Source organism: Octodon degus, unplaced genomic scaffold, assembly GCF_000260255.1.
Source record: "Octodon degus isolate 3935 unplaced genomic scaffold, OctDeg1.0 scaffold00025, whole genome shotgun sequence".
NCBI classification, from domain to species: Eukaryota; Metazoa; Chordata; class Mammalia; order Rodentia; family Octodontidae; genus Octodon; species Octodon degus.
In genome coordinates this window covers 1,142,274-1,155,772 of record NW_004524601.1, presented here as the reverse complement: position 1 = coordinate 1,155,772, position 13,499 = coordinate 1,142,274, and the positions used below count along the sequence as shown (strand labels likewise).

At 52.8% G+C, this 13,499-nt stretch overlaps 1 protein-coding gene across 2 annotated transcripts in view; it reads left to right on the top strand.

Annotated features, from left to right (window-relative positions):
- The first annotated feature begins 305 nt into the window (after positions 1–305).
- The window catches only part of Spats2l (spermatogenesis associated serine rich 2 like), a 123,628-nt gene continuing 110,434 nt past the window's right edge, over positions 306–13,499 (top strand). The window contains exon 1 of one of the 2 annotated variants that reach the window (XM_023712355.1): positions 306–357. The gene's annotated coding sequence lies outside the window, so the exon portion shown is untranslated. Of the gene's footprint in view, positions 358–11,842; positions 11,864–13,499 lie in introns of those variants that run through there. The other variant, XM_023712357.1, reaches the window with a different exon arrangement.

Below are 13,499 nucleotides of genomic sequence, written 5' to 3'. Positions count from 1 at the left end.
AATAAATAAAATTTATACTGTGAAAAAAAAAATCATTCTTACATAGGTGTGTTAAAGTCATTGTGCATGTCGTATGTTACCTTTAACAACTTTGTGATGAGGCCCCATTGTCACCCACTCTTAGAACCTAGTGCTCTGGGCACAGAACTCTTCTCCAGCTGCCAGGACACAGAGCTGTGAGGGTGTGGGTGAGGCCAGGTCCTTCTCCGCCAGACTCTGGATGCTGTGGTTGGGTGTCAGCACGCTGGGAGTGAACGCTGAGGGTGCTGATGCAAGACCACCTGACCTTCCACTTTTCTTTCTTCCAGAACATTCTAGAACTCACATTGCTTTGGGAGCATCACTAGGAATTCCACGGTGAGTAGCAGTGGTCCTTTCCTTCTCTGTGGTTGCCTCCTGATGCTTGGGTAGCCTCTGCCTGAGCTGCCCTGTGTTGTGTGTGGCTGGAAGGCCCGAGGCCAGTGGCCCAGGTGCTGTGTGTGTGTGTGTGTGTGTGTGTGTGTGTGTGTCCCATGCTTCAGTGCTGGAGAGTGTCCTGCCTATAAAATACTTTGGAGTTCCACAGCAAAGACACAGAAGGGGGAAGGGAAAGGTCTCTTGTAGACCAGCCCCTGATTTGGAAAGGGTCTCAGGTAGTGGTGTAGCTTGGCATCCTCTCAGCGACAGGCGTTCTCACCCTTGACACTCTTGCTAGTGAGGCCAGCAGGCAGACTGTGGTCCCCACGCTCTGTTGGCTGGAGGACTCATGGAAGGACCCATCGTGGCTTTGACCCATGCTGGCTGCGTAACAATGAGACAGTCTTCAGTCTCCGCAGTGTGAGCCTCAGCCCCCTCTCTGATGTGAGGACAATCCTGAGCATCGTGGAGAGCTCGTGAATGTCTGCGCCTGTGTCAGGAGGAGCCTACACAGGCTTGCTGCCCAGTGAAGCGTAGCTGTTGCCTTTGTCCGTTATTGGTGCTCAGATGGATACGCCTGAAGTCTGTGCTGTTGTGTCTCTGATTTAGCTTGCCACAGTCTCCAGGCTGTTTTTATTGCTCCGCCCTCACCCCCAGCAGTCTGTACTCCATGTGAAGGCACCATTCTGGGTCCAGATCCTGCCACAGTCATTCATTCCAAATGGAGCTCGTCCTAACGAATGAAGCCTTAGTGCCTCCTGGATATATCTATCAGTGTTTAATCTAGACCCAGTTCTCTTGCCATTGCCCTGGGGTTTTAGTAGGAAGATAACTAACTTTTTGAAAAGAGCCATTAACCTGGGCGGGAGTCAGTAGTATTCCGTGCAGGGAGGAGAATGTTGAACTTCCTTGTATCCGGGTCACCATGAGCACACGTTCTGTACAGTCCTTAGATGAGCCTGATAACAGAAACAGCTGGTGGGTTTTTCCATCTGCTTCCGTAGACGGGCGCACACGCACGCACACGCGGAGGAGCTGAGGAGTTGCTCTGTGCACTTGAGCCGCCTGCTTCCAGGACAGGCGAGGGCGCAGTCAGTTCCTGCTTCCTTGGAGCACACATCAAACAAGCAGAAGTCCTGAGTGTTCTGTCGGGGCGGCTGCTGCCTGATGGAGGGTGCACCAGTTCAAAACAGTGTGGTCATACTTTCATCACAGAGTGAAAGCGCTCCCGCTGTCTGTCACTAGTCATAGCAGAGGTGGAGAGCAGGAATCCTTGGCCTGTGGAGCCGATCTCCTGGGTTGGAGCACTCTCTTCAGAAGAGTGACAACAATATCCCCTTTGTAACTGGCCGCCTGGTTGGTATGCTCTAAAACATATGCCACATGAGCACGCTTAGGGGGTTTTCTAATTGCAGCTCAAAGGCGTTGCTCTTTTTTTTCATGCTTGTGCTGTGGACATCGCTGATCCAAATGATTCTCCCTCAGCATAACCCTACGGCCAGCAGTTACAGAGGACATGGAAGGAGGCAGATGAAACCCACAGTCGCTGAAGAGGTGTCCGAATTCAGTTAGGAAGAGGCCTGTCCCATGTGGACACATAAGCTACATAAATCCGTTTTAATTGTGAGCTGTGATACTTATCTAGTCGTGTTTATTTTGGATGCAAGTGCCATCGCTGGATTTAGACCAGAACTCCAGATCTTGGAGCCCTAATGACTAATTTGGGTACCCACTGAATCCCTTAATTCATTTCTTAATTAGTTCTCCCAGAATTAGAGAGTTGCTTGGTTACAGTCACTTTCACAAGTTTCTCATAAAGCAAAGCAAGTGTACATAGATTTTTTCCCTTCGTGGGTCACATCCTTTCCCCGATCTTAAGGAACTGTTCTTGTTATGGAAATGACAAGAGAACAGCGCACACTGCGTGATAGCAAAGTGCAGGCCGGGCGGGTGTGCTGGGCCGGGTGGGTGTGCTGGGCCGGGTGGGTGTGCTAGGCCGGGCGGGTGTGCTGGGCCGGGCGGGTGTGCTAGGCCGGGCGGGGTGGGGAGAGTCGCCTCCCCAAGGTGTCTGAGGGACTGCTGCGGATGCCATGGGGTCTGTGTCCTGCAGTCCTGATGCCCACTGGGCCTGCCGTGGCGAGCGAGGGTGGACCCAGGAGCAGCCTCTGCTTGAGCCACAGTACCGTGCACTCTCCGCTGGGAAGGATCCGCCCGGCTTGGAGGTGGCCTTCGCCCTCGAGTCTGCTGCCCCTCACTTGTCCACGTGGGTGTCTTCCTCGGCTTTGCAGCCTCAGGCTGTGCTGACCTGAAGCTTTTTGGTGCAGTATTACTCTAAAATTGTGCATCTTACTCTCCCAGTGTACACAGTGTTGACTCATTCAGAGGAACGCTGTGAAGGCAACATAAAAAATGAAGGCAGAGGGAGAGAGATTTGGCATACTGCTGTGTAACAGTAAAATCCGTTTCATATCGTAGTTTACACTTAGTGAGTATGCAGAAACTAAAACCTACGGAAAGATAAAGCTAGTGATGTAATGGCCTCTTCATGGCTACCTGAGAGTGAATGCCAAGGAGCTCACCGAGCCGTGTCCGGGATCGCCCCCCCTTGGGCATCCGCACACCCTGGAGAGGTGCGCGCCCCGTTGCATCCGGAGCTGTGTGCGGAGTGTGGTCACGCTCAGCCACTGCTGTCAGGGAAGGTGGGCTGGAGGCGTCCACCGTGACGCGGGCAGACCCTGTGGACAGAGTGTTGAAAGAAGGACGATAACAAAAAATGGCATAGCAATCTCACGACACTTACATGCAGCGCGAAAACCAGCAAAACTGAACTCTGCGGCTACGTGTGCATCCATTAATTAAGTAGCCAAAGTTGTTCTTCCTACAGAAGAGCAGGAAAAGTATTACTGAATCAGGTGTAGTGTAGTGGTTACCATGAAGGGAAGGAAGAGAAATGACCTGAAAGTTAACTAGATAAAAGAATGAAACATTTTTTTAGTTGTAATTCTTACAAGTTAGTGGAGTGTTTAAGAGTTTGCAAAGTATTCCCATAGAGATCGTTTCAGTGTTTCAGGCAACAAGAATGTCAAAGCTTGTGTGGACTCTCTGTCAGTCACTTTGTGAGGGGTGGCAGTGACCTCGGGTCACATGGGGCAGGAGGCTGGCATGTGGTCCTGCGTCGCCTCGGGTACGTGAGGACGTGCGTCTGCTGGCTGAGCCCGACCTGCGCCCTCTGCGCTCTCGGCCACTGCACCTGTTCTCTTGTCCCGCTCTGTTTGCTTTCGTGCTTCATGAGGTCCCTAACATGTTAGTGCAGCAGGATCTGTGTGTGATTGTGCACGAGCACCAAGCGTGCCCTGGGGATGCTCGCCCAGAGCCCGTGAGGTCGGGGCAGCGTGGGCCTGCGGTCAGCTGGCTCACACGCTGTGCTTCCCAGTGGTTCGGTGTGTAGAAGGTGGCCAGTGCTCTGTCTCTGTCAGAAAGGCATAACTCAGCCCCTCTTCTTTTCATTGGAGAATACCTGCACTGAGGCACTAAGGCACGCATTCTACTGCGTGAGCGTTTCCCAAGGCAGTCGTTTGGATTAGGGTAAGGAGAGGGAGCACCATCTGCAGGAGCTTTGCCCTGTGGCTTGGTTCGCATTCCCATGGAATTCCCCTTAAGGATTCTGCATAGGGGGAAGAAAGGAAAAGAAAGTATTGAGCACCCCTCAGGTAGGTTTCCTCAAGTGGGGGTGATGGACACTCCACTGGCGTGTGCCCCGTGCACTTGGGCTGTGTCCCGAGCTGGCTGTCCCCTGGCTGCAGCAGCCACGCACAACCTTAGCCCTCGCTGAGCTGCCAGCCCCTCCCCCGGGACGACAGCCACAGCCTCCCACCCCACAGAGGTCACCACTGGGAGAATCACTGGCATCCTATGTGTCGCGTCCCCCCAACCCGGGTGACTGGCCAGAGGTGGTCAAGCTGAAGCGGCTCTTCTACGTGCCTCCCTTGGGAACCTTGACCAGAGGCTGCAGGATGCGGGGAGGTCCTGTCTGAAAAGGTGTTTGCTGTGGATGTAGGTGTCATGGGGATGCTGTCCTTTATCCCTTGTTCAGAGGTCTGGGTGTCCTTAATGACTGTGAGCTATAGAAAATGACTGGCTATCTTAAGAGAAAGCCTTTCAAATGTTCTCGCAGGGAAGGTCCTGGGAGGGAGGTTAAACGGCACCACAGCCCACATGATGGGCAGCCAGGGACACCCCGGAGCCCCGTGTAGGGCCGTTCTCCAACGCAGAGCTGTGCTGTGAGGGAACAGCAGCGGTCTGCAGCCTCTGGTCAGGGTTCTCGAGGAAGGCGCGTGGAGGAGACGCTTCAGCTTGACCACCTCTGGCCAGTCACCTGAGTTGGGGGGACGCGACACGTAGGATGGAGGTGATTCTCCAGAGCACTGTCCTGCCCACTGGGGCTCTCTCTGAGAGCCAGGGCTGTCCAGGAGCGCTGTTGTGACTGGTATTAACGTGCGGGACACACGCAGGTCTGACTTATCACTTAAGAGTAAGGTCTCTACAAATTCCTACTTATTGTGTTTAGTGAAATTCTGTGCCATTTCCAACTTTTTATTACTATTTTGTATCCTCTTTAAATTTTTTTTTTAAATTGGGGGCAGATGAGCCATTGTCCTTCAAGGACTTTAATAATAATAACAGGAACGTATGTACAGAAGAGTGAGAGGAGCATATAAACACAGAGGTGCATTGTGACGGTGTCTGAGGAGCATCCGTGTCGCCTAGCTGACCTGGGCTTCTCCTGTTCCTCTTAGGTTGGGTTCGGACTTGGAATTGCCATTGATAGCTGCTGAGAAGTCTCTGGCAGCCCACAGGTCTTCCTTGCGTAGGCTGCGTCTCTGAAGTTTGGCTTTACCTCTCCTGTTACTGTTGATTCACCTCTTGTTAGGAAGCATCGGGCCCCCGTGAGCACTCCTAATGACGACATTCTCTTCAGCAGCAGCCAGGCTTGCCCTAAGATTTCAGGCCGCGGGGAATGAAGATCAGCGAGGCTCAGAGCCTGCGTGCCACACGCAAGTCGTCGCATCATTAAAAGCTCGGTGTGCGACAACTCCGCAGCGTCCCCGGCAGGTGTAGCCAAGTGAGGGTCAGCGCTGTTGTGTTCATCCTGTAGGGTTCGGGCCCCTGTAGTGTGTTGAGAATGGAAGTGGCAAAAATGTTCTTATGTCTGAAAAATCAAGGGATACCTGCCAAAACAAGCTAACCTTCCTTTCAGATAACTTCCCTTCACTGTATCGTGCAGCGTAGTGAGCACCCTAAACCGCCCCTTGTGATAAGCTGTGGAATGGCTGAAATTGTTTGTCAGGCTCGTGTATGTATGAAAAAAATCAGGCTTTATATTATTCACACTTTCTTTCTGTGCAAAGAAAATTTCTTTCTTAGAGAAAGTGTATCGCTGAGGAAACAGATATGGTAATGACAACCATTATTTTACTTAGCTTCTGTTTTCCAAAAGGCAGAGTTATAATGTAATTTATAGTTCATACTTTTTAGCCAGCCCTCAATACATTATGCCCCAACGCTGCACACTGCTTACAAGAATCATTTATTATTTGTCAGTTCTAAGTGCTGACCCATGAAATGCTAAGCTGCTATTGGCAGCTGTTGTCCGCAGGTTTGCAGATGTCCTGGCTAATGCTGTGAAAGGCTGGCAGGAGCACTGAATCGGACTTCCTCCGCAATGGAATGGAAAGCATTTTGCATCCCGAGTCCTCTAAGCCTTGGCACTTGCCTGTTTCTTGCATGGGAAATGAAAGCAAAGGGGTAAGAACGTGCTCAGGCTTTACCCCTTGAACTGGGCCAGCTGTGGTCCATAGCAAGAGCATCTTGGTAGCCTTGTTCTCCTCACCCAGAGGTTCCTTGGCTGTGGGAGCTGACAGAGTGCCAAGGAAAGGCCTGACTGACTCCTGGCTGCTGAGGGGAAAGTCTCAGAGGAATGTTCTTTGCATTCAAAGTGGTACCTGAGCATTAGCATTTTGGGGCGTAATGAATTCGTTTGTATGATTTGCAGAGCTTTCTGGAAAGAGAGCTTCAGAGGGCTCTGCGGCCAGGGAAGAGGCTCGTGTGGCTACCTAGGGCAGGAGGGGCTGCGGTTTCGGAGTGCAGATGTGGCTCTGTGCTTTCCTACTCCTTCTCTTGGCTCGGCTCAAAGGTGCCACAGGCTGTGGTGTGCGGCGAGCCTGCCGGGCCCCATCAGATGTCCTGCTTGTCCGCAGCTGGCTTTGTGTTGCTCACTGTGCTCAGCGCTGTCCCTTGGTGCGGGCTGCACCGTCCGAGGCACACGTGTGTTCAGCGTGCTGTGTGCAAGCCCAGGGCGAAGGCTCGCTGCGCGTGGGCCAGAGTGGGGTCCGTCTGGAGGACACATGTTTAAAGAGGATCTGGATATGGCGCACCCGTCACCCCCTAGGCATGCTGTGCGACATCAGCCAGAAAACTGCTCCTTAGGGTTCACACTGTCCTCGTTTTCCTAAATTAAAAATGCCAGGGTGAGCTGCTGCCTCTCAGCTCAGCACACTGTTAGCACACATGGGACAGAGGGTAGGCATGACACTCGCCCAGTGACATAACGGAGCTCACGCTGGCTCTGCAAGCCGGAGTAGTTCCAGCTTTCTCTTTACTTCTTTCTATGCTTCTTTAAGGAAATAGGCCTCAGTCACGTTTATTCCACCATTCTTCATAACCTTATAGCACACTTCCTGTTTATGCTTTCAAAAACTGTTTTTAAAGACCCTTCAGGGATATCCTTTAGTACTTTCCTTTTTAAAGTAGTTATTCATCTGTAGCACCCCTTAGAAGGTTTGAAGGTTTAGAAATACAGAAACTTCTTAATGAGATATGCTTAATGGTCTATGCAGAATATCACAATGTTTACGCCTAGTTTATTTAACATAAATTATATTTAATTAGCCATTCTAGAAAAGCTGCAGATATTTTGGAGTAGATTTAGTACCAAAAGTGCACTCTTTGCTTTTTATGCACAGTAGTCATCAATAAGATCCTGTGAGTAGTATTTATAGATTTAAGAAACCATGTTTTCCGGAACATGAAGTCAGTGTTTAGGGACGTCGAGAAACAGCGTGCAGTGTACGTCTTGGCGCTTGCGAAGCCTCTGTGTAAGACAGGAGAGCACCGAAAATTCTTCTTACGCTGTAAAACGCGTGTGCATGTGCAGCACTCCTGCTGTGCCCGCACCCCCTGAGCGTGCAGCGCTTCTCGCTGAAGGCTGGCAGCAGCCTTCTGCTGTTCCGCCGTCTCTCTTCGCTGCACCCTGTGCGGGAGGCGCCCCAGTCCCTGATGGGGCTCCTTGACCCTGCACTTGGCCTGTGACGTCTCCAGGCCACCGTGTGCTTTCTGCACAGTACACTCCAGAGGCTTTCGCCCTGTCTGGGAAGGTGGACAGTGGCCATCTCCTCAGTCCCTCGTGGTTGCAGACAGGCCCGAGCGTCCCCAGCTGCTGTCCTGTGTGGCCCTGTCGCAGTGCTCGGAGGGCCCCAGGTTTCCAGAAGTGCTCCCTCAGCACCCTGCGCCTGCCGATCTGCTGGCATCTGAGACTGGTGCTTGTACCCGTCCCTCGCTGCCAGCAGTTTGTCCTGCCCCCGTGTCTCGGCGCTCTCTTCCTTTCTGCCTGGCCCCCATGTCATGTTCCGCACACTGTCCCTTCCTTTCTGCCCCCTCTGGAATGGGAAACCAGAGGCAAGAAAGAGTTTCCCGGAGACATCCCCCGTGGCTGCCCACCCCCCTCCCAGGGAAGCCGCCCTGAGGTGCCTCTCCCTGATGGAGGAGCAGGCGCGAGGTGTGAGGCCCACCCTCCTTGAGGCCTTCCTGAGTGTCCCATTGTCCCCACCGAGCTTGGCCAGGGGAAACAGCTCCCTGGCAGTCACCATGGCTTGCACAAATATCACTTCTATTTAGCATGACCTTTCAATGCGCTGGAAAATGGCCGAAAGTACTCACATCCTGTACAGTGTTTTCTGAAAACAAACATAAATGGGGCCCTTATAGGAAGCCACACTTGAACTTTTGCCCTTGGTCTTCCTTTTCTGAGTTACTATATCCAACTCAAGGTTTTCTTTTAGCATGTATTTTCTTTTTGTGAGAAATGGCCAGTTTCTCTAAGACGAAGCATGCATGGTAGAACCTCTGTGAGTGTCCACGTGTGGGGCGCCTCACGTGGCCACGAAACACAGTCCTGCGGATCGAGCCTTGCAGACATTTCCCAGGTGCTCCGTGTGCCCAGGGGTCAGATCGCCCGAGACTTCTTTTAAAAAATCTTTTATTTATTTATTTATTCGATCCAAGGTCTCGCTGCGCAGCTCAGACTCATAGTGATCCTCCCCAGTGCTGGGGTTGCAAGCATGCGCCACCACGCCCAGGTTCCATGGCCAGCATGATGTGCCCAGGGTTCTAGGGCCAGCACAGCACGTGGTTCTGGGGCTTCCCGCGCCACCTCACTTGGGTCCACAGCAGCGCCAGGAAGGGGCACTGCTTCCCCTGCCCTTCCTGTGTGTTCCATGCAGAGGTGTTATGAAGTCAGGGGTCTCCCCAGAGCACGCCAGCCATGAGCGCAACCTGGATTTGAACGCAGGCAGGCTGACTCCTCCACCCACTCCTGGTCACTGACCTGAACTACCCACGAGGATTGCAGGCCTAGAAGGCCCCCCGGAGCTGTTTCCTCACCTCTGAAATGGAAGATGTGAAGTGTAAGACTGATGCAGGCTACACGTGGCACGATGTCAGGCGGGCTGTCACTGAGTTGCTTGGTCCACTGCTATTTCAAATGAGGTACCATCTTGTAATCACAGAAAACCTCTGTGTTCTATGGAGAAAATGACTTTTCCTGCGGAACAGTGGCGTTCATCTGGGATGTAGCTTTGCAGCGCGCGTTAGCCTTGTACACACAGAGCCCTGGGCTCATCCCACTGCCAGGAGGAAGGAAAAAACGGCTTCTGGGAGTACTCAGAGCAAAAGTAATGCCTTGGCATCTTGTTAGCAGCCCAGCTTGTTCGCTCCCTCCACCCGCGACCTGTGCAGCATTTAGCACCCTCTCTCTTGCACTAACTCATAGAAAGTACGTTTATTCCAAGTGCCTGTCCACTATGTACTGTGGACTTGTCATTAACTGCCCTTCGGTGTGCTGTGGAGGGTCTGGGGCCATGTCCCTTCCTGCCAGCATGAGGCCTGAAAGTGGGGAGGTGGTGGGCCAGGGCCAGGGCCAGGGCCAGGCCACCAAAGCGAGCCAGAGAGATGTGCACAGGCGCGGGTTCAGGAAGTGCAGGCTGGAAATGAGTATCCAGACGAGGCCCAGGAGGCCGCCAGGCTGCCGGCTGGGCAGTGCTGTTGGGAGCAGCAAGGCCGGGGAGGGGGAAGGAAGCTCAGCTGCCCCAGAGAACGGTGGTGTCCTCGAGGTGGTCTTCCCCTGCGGCTCCTCCTGCCCCTTTTATCAGCTCACTCTGGACATGTGTGTTTCAGTTCTGAAGGACCCTGGGGAAGTGAGGGACTGGTTCTCTGGAGCTTTGACAAATCCTAGAAATCGAGTTCATCTGGCCTTCTTTTTTTTAATGGGACTGGTGTTACATACCAGGGGTCACCCTGTGTGGCAAGTCTTCCAAGCAGGCTCTGTGATCACAATGGATTATTTTTCCCCTCTTCTTTTCTGGATAAGAACAATATCCTTGCCTTTCAATTTCCAAGTGTAGCCAGCAGTTACAATAGAAGAACATTATTCTGTGAGGAAAGAAGTTGGCAGCACCAGCAGTGTCAAGAGGTCCCATTTGGAAAACATGTTTAGAAAAAGCAACCTGCTTGCTGTTCAGCCTTCCTTGAAATCAGTGGAATATAAATAAATAGGTAAAAGTTTCAAAGAAAATGTGTGGTCTGACAGTGCTTCCCACTGTCTCTTGTCAGAATTACAGGTACTTGTTGATTTGTCTCAACTTCAAGTGTCATTTCCACCATGTCATTAAAGTGTCAGGCTGCACACTAGTTCTGCCATCTAACGGGGACTTGCTGTGACTCACCTCTGGATGCCCCACGGCCTCGTGTCCTCATAGGCAGGTCTGGGAACTAACGAACATGGGCTGTGGTACTGGATCAGTCCCCTGAAAGCTTCATTGGCTCTGGATGTGGATGACAGATTTATTGACGAGGGAAGACCCACCTGCTGGCACTAGCCAACAGACTTGTGTCCTGGATGGAGTAAAAAGGGGAGGAAGGAGGGAGGCTGCTGCTCCCTGCCCACTGCGCCGCTGACTGCTTCTCCTCCGTGGCGCCGTCTGCCGTGCCACCCTGTCTTGGAGCCAGCCGACTAGGGACCAAAGCTCTACAGACCGTGAGTAGGTAACTCCTGTGCTTGTGGGTGCGGGGTGGCCCTGTGATGAGAAGCAACCGAGACGAGAGCACGACTTGCTTAGAATCCCCGGCAGACTGCAGGGGTCAGAGCACCTCCACAGCGTCGCTGGGGACCGACGGCTCCCAACGTTCACAACAGTAGTGACGGGTGTGCGGGATGAGCTCCTAGCTCAGAGGAGGGAAAGATGGAGTCACGGCCCGAAGGAGTCGCAGCGGGAAGTGGCCCCTTCCCGTGGGTCTGTCCCGAGCCCCCGGAAGGCCAGAACCTGGGCCAGCACCGTGCCCCGTGCAGCACAGCTTCTCTGCACCTGCGACGTCTGCAATGGAGCGTAATTATGCATGGGCCACTGCAAGAGATTAAAACAGTAACTGCTAAGGAAACCAAACTGTAGCAACATGTTGTAATAAGACTGTGGTGCTCGCTCAGAAAATCTTATTGTACTCTTTTCATCCTTTTCTAAAAACTGTTTTTAGCCCATATTGGTTACATTCCTCATGACTCCCTGAAGGTCTGCACGCCCTCTCGCTCTGCTCCCTGCCTCCCTCCTGCCTCCCCCCTGCCTCCCTCCAGCCCTTGGTCCCTTCCCTCTATAAACGCTCCATCTCGCTGTTCCTATCGTCTCCTTTTATCCTGCTCTTCGTGTGTACTCTTGTGTGTCTGTCACACAAGAGAAGCCATGTTACGCATTACATGGCTTGGCTGTTACGCGTCTGACTTGGTGCCGCTCACGTTGCGCTGACAGGCCCCATCCCGTGCCCCGCAAGGCAGTCTGCGCATCTGCCACAGAGGAGCCCGTGAGGACAGTCGGGTGTGCACACGAAGCACCGCCCTGCCGGAAAGGGGGCTGCAGGCACGCTTGCTGCTAGGGAAGCGTGACACGTGCCACCTGCGGGCCAGGGCGACGGAGGGTCAGGTCGCTGCGGAAACACAGGCACTGCAGCACCTCGGCTGTCAGCGTCACCCCCAGGTGGCGAGTGAGTGTGCCGCGTGGACACACTGCCCAAGAGGGAGCCACACTGCAGGGCAGCTGAGCAGGACCATGTGCCCTTGACCACCGCACTTGGAGCCACGTGCGGGGTGAGGCTCCGGGATCCTTATTTCTGGAATTTTCTCTTTTTGTCTTTACTATCCTTACGTTCAATATGAGTTTAAGTATGTGTCCGTAGTAGGAGGGCTACGCTGAGGTAGCTGACTTGTATATGTCACTTAGCACTTCTCATGGTGAAAACACTGAACACCAGCCCTTTGAGATTTTCAGGAATACACTGCGTTTGTTATGAGCTGGAGTCCCCATGCTGTACAAGAGGCCTCCTGAACATCTTGGCTTGAAATTTTGTATTCTTTACCCACATTTCTGTCAATCTCCTCCCCTGTCTCAGTCACTACCGTCTCATTTGCTTGTGTGACTTTGAATGTTTTCTAGTTTCCACATGTAAGTGAGACTGAGGGTGGTTGTCCTCTGTGCTTAATGTGTCGTGTGGTGGGGCGCGACAAGGTGCCCTTCTCTTCCTGCAGCTGCAGTGTGTGTGCGCGTTGGTCTCGTTATCCGCCGCCTGAGCGCAGGCAGTAGGCTCAGCCCACATCTTGGCTTCCAGGAGCATGGGCACGGCGACATCGCTGGGACGTGCTGGCTTTGTTTCTTTTGAATGGATAGCCAGTCACAGAAGTGCTGCTCATGTGGAGAGAGCGACTTCTGGAGGAGCCTCAGGTGTTTCCATGATGAAGCAATTCACATACATAATGGATGCGCTTCCGGGCCTTCTGCTAATACCTGTTGCCTTTGGTTCTTGGTCGCTGCCGTCCTGATAGATGCAAGGTCTCTCCTCGCGGCTCTTCGCGGGGGTTGGGGACATCCAGCGTCGTTTCCTTTTACCTGTATCTTGTGCCTTCTTTGGGAAGTGTACACTCAGATCTTGCTTACTTTTTATTCAGGTCATTTTGTCGCTGTTGAGTTCCTTATATATTGTAGAAAGAAGCCCCTTGCCAGATTACACTTTGCAGAGACACTCGCCCGGTTCCTCCTCGGTGCTGTCTCCTTTGCTGTGCAGAAGCTCTGTAGCTTGGCAGAGTCCTGTTCATCTGCTTTTGTTGCCTGCGCTTTTAAGGGCCACAGCCAAGACATCTTTGTCCAGACCTGGAGCTTTTCTCCGAAGTGCTCTTCTGATGCCGACTTCAGCTCTCGTCCTCTCGTTTTCTGTCCGTGTTGGAATGACTGTTCTGTATGTGATGCGCCCGGCTTTCGCCTTCCGCAGGGGCCTGTTCAGTGCTCCCTACACCCTTCACGGAGAGACTGCCCTTCCCCGTGGTGTGTTCTTGGTGTGTTTGCCAGGAGTGAGCTGCCCACGAGTGTGTGAATGTGCGCGTGCCTGTGTTTTCTCACTTGATCTATGTGCCTCTGTGTATACCAGTACTTTGCTTGCTTATCACATTTTTGTGGGCTTTTATTCTTGACAACTTTATAGCAATAGACTTCACCCATTTGAAGTACGCAAACTTTTCCTTCTCCATGTTTCAGTGTGCATTGGTTGTGCCACGAGTGGGCTTGCGCGTGTGCGCGTGTGCGCGTGTGCGCGTGTGCTCTCATCATTCCCGCAGCATCCTCTTGCCCGTCCTTCCTCCCACTGCCCCATTTGGGGGGTTTCCACGTTGCATAGTAAGGGTCGTGTCTGTCCTTCCAGATGACCAACCCTACGCGCCCGCCGTGGCGCCAGTC